Raw genomic sequence first — 6,651 nt, forward strand, 5'->3', positions numbered from 1 at the left:
ATATATATATTTATATATATATATAAACACATACACATACATACACACTATTAGAACTAGAGAAGAAATGTCAGATGTCAAAGCAAGGTCCAGAATCAAGAGGTCTTAGAGTTAATTTAAGAAAGACCAAAGTCCTAGTAAGTAGAAAAATGGACAAATCACTGATCCCTTCAGGGAGATGGCCCTGCTTGATATGTAGGAAAGGTTTTGGTCAAAACTCCATACAGTGTACCTTATGGACTCATAAGAGGTACAACAGTATAATAGGAAGGTTAACAGAGAGTAGCTTTTGTGTGGGGCAGATGTGCAGGTACAATAAACACTAGGAATGTGCAGAAAATAGACTCCCTCAACTGTCCAGGCAAATCCTTAGAAATAGAAGATAGTTTCTGTTACCTAGGTGACCAAGTTCTGAGAGCATAGTTGCTGGAATAAGAATAGGTTGGGCAGGCAAAGCTCAGAGAGCTGCTACCTTTGTTGGTAACAAAGGACCTCTCCCTCAGAGTGAAAGGTAGATTGTATGATGCCAGTGTATGTACAGCTATACTACATGGCAGTGAAACAAGGGCCGACTATAGACGACATGTGAACATGAAAGAAAAGAAACCAGCATGCTTTGCTGGATGGGCAGTATCAGTGAACATGTACAACAGAGTGTAAATGATTTAAGAGAAAAATTGGGCATAAGAGCATAATTTGGGCATATGCAAGAGAGAAAACTGTGCTGGCATGGTCATGTGATACATATGGATGAGGACAGCTGCATAAAGAAGTGCCAATCTCTGATTGTGGAGGGAGCCTGTAGAAAGGGTAAACCCAGGAAGATGTAGGATGAAGTGGTGAGAAAGGATCTTCAGATGTTAGGCTTCACTAAGGAGATGGCAAGAGACTGAGACTTCTGGCAATCTGCTGTACTTGAGAAGACATCAAGCTAAGTAAGATCATGGCCAAGACAGCTATGTTCCCCACTCTCCTTTTCAGCCAAGAGGTCCTTATCTTACAAGTTTGCAGGTGCTGGAGCCATGCAGAAAGCACCCATGCTGGTGCCACATATAAAGCACCCGTGCCGGTACCATATAATAGGCACCCATACCAAGGCCACATAAAAAGCACCCAGTACACACTGTAAAGTGATTGGTGTTAGAGACCATAACAAAACAGAAAATTGGAGCCTGGAACAGTTCTCTTGTCAGCCAACTCCTGTCAAACCATCTAACCCATGCCAGCATGTAAAACAGATGAATGATGATGATTATATATATATATATATATATATAATCTACTGGGTTATTGTAGTATTATCTAAAAACAAACTCAAGCCCTAGGAGAATTTAAGGGCCACTGTTTACCTCTGGTCTTATGAGATTAAAGTAAGATATAAAACTGCCTGGCAAGGATGTCAGTCTACCATAGGTAACATCTCTAACAATGTTTTACCCATAATGAAAATACCTGCAGTGGACTTGAACTCATAACCTATGATAAGGTAGTTTAATAACAACCATATAAATTTCATACTTCTATATTTATAATGACTATGTATAAACACTTCATTGGAAAATCATGTACATTTGTTAAAGGCTGTAGCAAAATGAATATTTAGAGGAATGTAATTCAGACGAGTAATTAAAGATCTGGTGTCAACATAGTCATAAATAGGAAACATTGAAAATAAAAATCAAAAGTACAGAATACTGGCAACTTAGCTGTTGCAGATGTGACTAAGCCAGGCCAGTATATATGGTGAAATGTTAAATTGGTTATTTATTAGCCACAAGGTCCATAAAATGGTAATAAAGCAATGCAATTAATAGGATGGTTAGATACCCTAACAAATTTGCAATAATAATAGTGATAAATTAGCAAAGATCCAATCACAACGCCAACACCAATGACAACAGCAGCTAGTGATGACAACAACAATGACAACACCAATGATAACAGCAACAACAATAGCAATGACAGCAACAACAACAACAGTGATTGGGCAGAACAATAAGAGCCTTGACATGGTCCCTCAAACTCCAAGAAATATCAACCAAATCTCTCATATCACACTGTTACAAAAGAGCAAGATCACATTGGATAATGTCATCCTAGATACACTGTCTGAATAGGAAGTATGATGTGTCAAAGAGAGACAATACCTTTGATAAGGGTCCGATCATGTCCTCTTCAGGTCAGTTAATCTCATCTGCCACTGGCTTAGTCACGATACCCATCTCTCTCCTGTGCCTCCACAAACTACAACAGTGTACTACCTTTTAGGCAACAGTATTGGCAAGCTGGCTAAATCAGCTTGAAAGTAGCCAAACAAGTCAAACTTAGTGACGTTCGTTAATAGCTTGTCAATCTATGCTGATGAAGACTGTATTACCAGCAGACTGTGCAGAGGAAATCTAACTATCAGTGATCAGGTTTCAATGAACAGAAATGCAATATTCTGAGACATTGCTGTGAGATACATACATTATCCTGGTCATCCCATTGCATCCCTGGTGTACTTTCAGTCATCAAAATCTGCTTTGCCACTCATTCAGGAAGTGAGAAACAAGAGAATGAGGCTGATCATTCAATATAGCTCTCCCTCACTATAATCCAACTCCAGCATAAACTCAAATTTCTTAGAACAAACAGATGGCAAACCTATCATTGCAGTGGTCAAAATATCACATATATTTGTGATAATGAAATCCTGCAATTTCCAGAGTTTCCTCATTTGTGAGAACACACAAGAGATATGGTGTAGGTAGGAACAGTCTGGATTCTCCAGTTACCTACATTGGCTATGTGCTCTGATGCTGATGATCACTTCTAAGAAGTGCCATCAGTGTCTAGGAGATGGAATCTTGATCATCTATGAAAATATGAAAATGCAGGATGAATAGTTGGCATTAGGAAGGGCATCCAGCTGTAGAAACTCTGCCAAATCAGATTGGAGCCTGGTGTAGCCATCTGGTTCACCAGTCCTCAGTCAAATCGTCCAACCCATGCTAGCATGGAAAGCAGATGTTAAACGATGATGATGATGATGAATAAAGAAGGCAGGAAGAGAGATGTATGGATAAAAAATTGGTCAGGTCACAGATGTAATGACATTGATCAGAGGTCTACTTAATCAGGGATGACCTGGGGCCAAGAAATAACAAACTAAATTTTATAACCACAATTAGTCAATATAAAATAGCCGAGCAGACACTCTAACAATGAACCTACTGTCAGGATACATTAGGAAATTGTCTATTAGTGTAGTATATCATATACCATTATACTTTCTGTAGGCTGTCATCAACTCTTACAGTTTAGTTCTGATAGTCTTTATCAATAACTAGCTTCTTTTGGGGTTTTATTTTTATTTTTTTGTTAGAAATGACTGCTAGTGTAGTAAAATAGATAATGAATGAGTTATGTGAAAGAAATTGAATAGATTTATAGAAAGAAAAGTTTGGACAGTGATTAGTGAAGACGAGCAATGCTTTGTTACCCAATATGTAAAGCAGTGAGACTATATACCGCAGCAGTGAGAATGAGATTGCAATCAATAGTGCTGTAGAAGGTATTACAATTAAATGTATAATAGCAATGATATCAAAAATGTATATATCAGTAATATTACAATCAAGCAGAGGTAAAGTCAGTCACTGCTAGAACAAGGGCAATATCTATCTGTGGTAAAGGTGGTGGATCAGCAGAATCATTAGGGTGGCAGAAAAAATATATCTTGCAGCAGAGTAGGAGATGTTTTGGCACAGCCATTTTAGTGGCACCAATCTGATGTTGATTGATTTCATTCTCTCCCCCTCTCTTTATGTATGTAAGCATATTGCTCTTTATGTGTAGGAGGAGAAAGGAAAGTGTTTATGTCTATCATCATCATCATCATCATTGTCGTTTAACGTCTGCTTTCCATGCTGGCATGGGTTGGATGGTTTGACTGAGGACTGGTTAGCCAGAAGGCTGCACCAGGCTTAATCTGATCTGGCAAAGTTTCTACAGCTGGAAGCCCTTCCTAATGCCAACCACTCCAAGAGTGTAGTGGGTGCTTTTAAATTCCACTGGCATGAGGGTAAGTCAGGCGGTTCAGGCAACGACCATGCTCGAAAGGTGTTTTTTCTATGCTACCTGCATGGGATCCAGTCCAGCAGCACTGGCAACAATCACACTCGGATGTGCTTTTAACGTTCCACTGGCACGAGTGCCAATCAGGCGATACTGTCATTGGCCACGTCAGTGATTTTGATTTGATGTCACTTGTCTCAATAAGTCTTCGCAAGCAAAGTTTATTGTCCAATGAATGAGGGGTACTCATAAGTCTGCTGGTTATACCCACTGGCATATGCCACAGGCTATGGTCATGTTTAATCAATAAATTGTAAGGTCTCTCCCGCTCTTACTATCAGTATGTGTATATTTCTGCATGCATTCATTTGTGTTTGTGTGTCTCCAGCATCAAAAAGTACTGACATCAAAAAAGCTGAATGCTCAGTAAGCCATGCTAAACTGTCAGTGTCCAGACAGATTTACCCAACTATCTGCTTGCAGTATATGTTTTGGCTCAGAGTTCAAATCCTGTCAAAGTCAAATTTGCCATCTATCTCTCTGAGATCAATGAAATAAAGTGTCAGTCAAATACAGGGTCAGTGTAACCAATTAACTTCTACCCGTCATGATTGCTACCTTGATGCTTAAAATCAGGAACCGATCCCCTGAAAAAATAAAAATTTGAACAAGCAGTTGAATGAAGAAATGATGGAAGCTTTATTTCTCTGTTCTGGAATACACTGACAAATCACAACCTACAACCAGTATTAAAGAAGTACACATTGTTTAATGTACCCCTCGATATTTTATGTCTGATTATAAAAAAAGGGGAGGGATGACCACAATTGAAACAACTTTGATGATAACAGTAAAGCATAGAATCTGAGGAAACAAGTAATGTTTTGAGTCAGCAAAAATACAAATCATGGAAAAAGTGAAATATATAACAAGTCATTCCATTGTTTGAATTATTTGATTACAATAGGTTTGCAAGATCAGGAAATGACCCAGGGTTAACCAGCAACAACAACAAATGAAAAATTTCAGCTCGCAATTGTGGTAATAAGCTAATTCTTCTTGCCATTCTCATTTATTGCCAAATCTCATAAATAATGTGGAACAGAACAACTCTGCAGAGATAAAATGGTCTTTTACTATTTTTTCTTCTTCCTGTCTCTTAAATTTTCTACTCAGGATTAAGTTGTCATTGGAATTCTACTTTATTCTGGGTTTTCTCTCAGATAAATTTACAACTGTGATAGTCAACAATGTAATTAATTATGGAGCCTAGGATTGAAACATGAGCTATCATTTCAACAAGATCGCTTTAAATGTTATTTCAGATACCACACACATACAAAAACAAATGAGAGTATCTGTTTTGTATTCCTATTTTTCAGGAATAATGGCTATGAGGGTAAGATACTGAATTACCAGGGTTCAATTCTTATTAATGCTGTTGCGCTTCACTTTGAGAGAAGCACCTAATTCCATCCCAGTTTGAGTGTAAAAAAAAATTTTTTTAATCTTGACAAGTTGAGTTGCTGCCAGTGGGGAAAGAAAATTAGGCTCAAACCATTTGCCCATGTTACTTTGGAAAAAATGGACCTGATACACAGGGGGCTATTTTAATTTAATACTGTCTCAATTGCATATACTGGATTTTTATTCAGCTGGGCAGCTATTCACAACATCAGTGAATGTTTTATTCACTGTTACCTACATTGGAGGCATGAATTCTCATCCAAACACATGGCTGGCTATGAGCATGCAGCATGAAAAGGCCTAAAAAGGCCAAAATGCACCTGGCACTCTCATTGGTCAAGGTTGGGACAAATTTTCATCTCCAACATCCTGTTTTTAACACAGCACATCTCTAAGAAAGGTTATCTCAGGACAAGTATCACAGTAATTGGCCTAATCAACAGTGTACATACATTAAGTATGACACTAAGATAGCTATTTCAAAGCCCTGTCATCATTGAAGACTATCTTTCGTGTCACTCTTCGAAACTATGCTTGTTAGTGCTTTCTGCTAGTTATATTCTTGAATTTCACCAGTAATTTAAACTAACTTGAGAGGAGTGAGATCTTTATGTACAGTCACTAAAAGAAATATATGCCAGCCATAGAAATATTCAGATTCTACTACCTTGAAATGTTTTGTAGCACTAGGTTGGCTCTCACAGAGCAGACCTATGACATATAGGTAATCTAGTAAACAATTGTGTGATACATATATACACACACACATCTGTAGCACTGGATATCTCATAGCTCCTAAATGAAGTGTTGCTTTGAAATAAATTTGCCACGGTAGTTTCAGTTACATTAATTAATTTAAATTTTTGCACTTGGGCAGTTAAAAAACAAACAGCTCAGAAAAGAAATCAGTTAATCACCAGTACATGTATGTGTGCGTATCTATCTATCTATCTATCTTATATATATATATATATATATGTATATATATATATATATATATATATATATCCACACACTATCAAAGATCTTATAATTAACAGTGAAGCCCTTTAATAATACAAAATACTAGCTTGTATCTTTTTCTTTTATTTACTTATTATTTGTTTCTTGAAATCATGATATATC

The 6,651-nt window shown here is 37.3% G+C and overlaps 1 protein-coding gene across 4 annotated transcripts in view; it reads right to left on the reverse strand.

Annotated features, from left to right (window-relative positions):
* Window positions 1-6,651, reverse strand: part of LOC106870962 (ras-related protein Rab-4B) — a 134,944-nt gene that overhangs the window by 95,124 nt on the left and 33,169 nt on the right. The gene's annotated exons all lie outside the window — the stretch shown is intronic.

Source organism: Octopus bimaculoides, chromosome 11, assembly GCF_001194135.2.
Source record: "Octopus bimaculoides isolate UCB-OBI-ISO-001 chromosome 11, ASM119413v2, whole genome shotgun sequence".
In the NCBI taxonomy this organism is placed as follows: domain Eukaryota; kingdom Metazoa; phylum Mollusca; class Cephalopoda; order Octopoda; family Octopodidae; genus Octopus; species Octopus bimaculoides.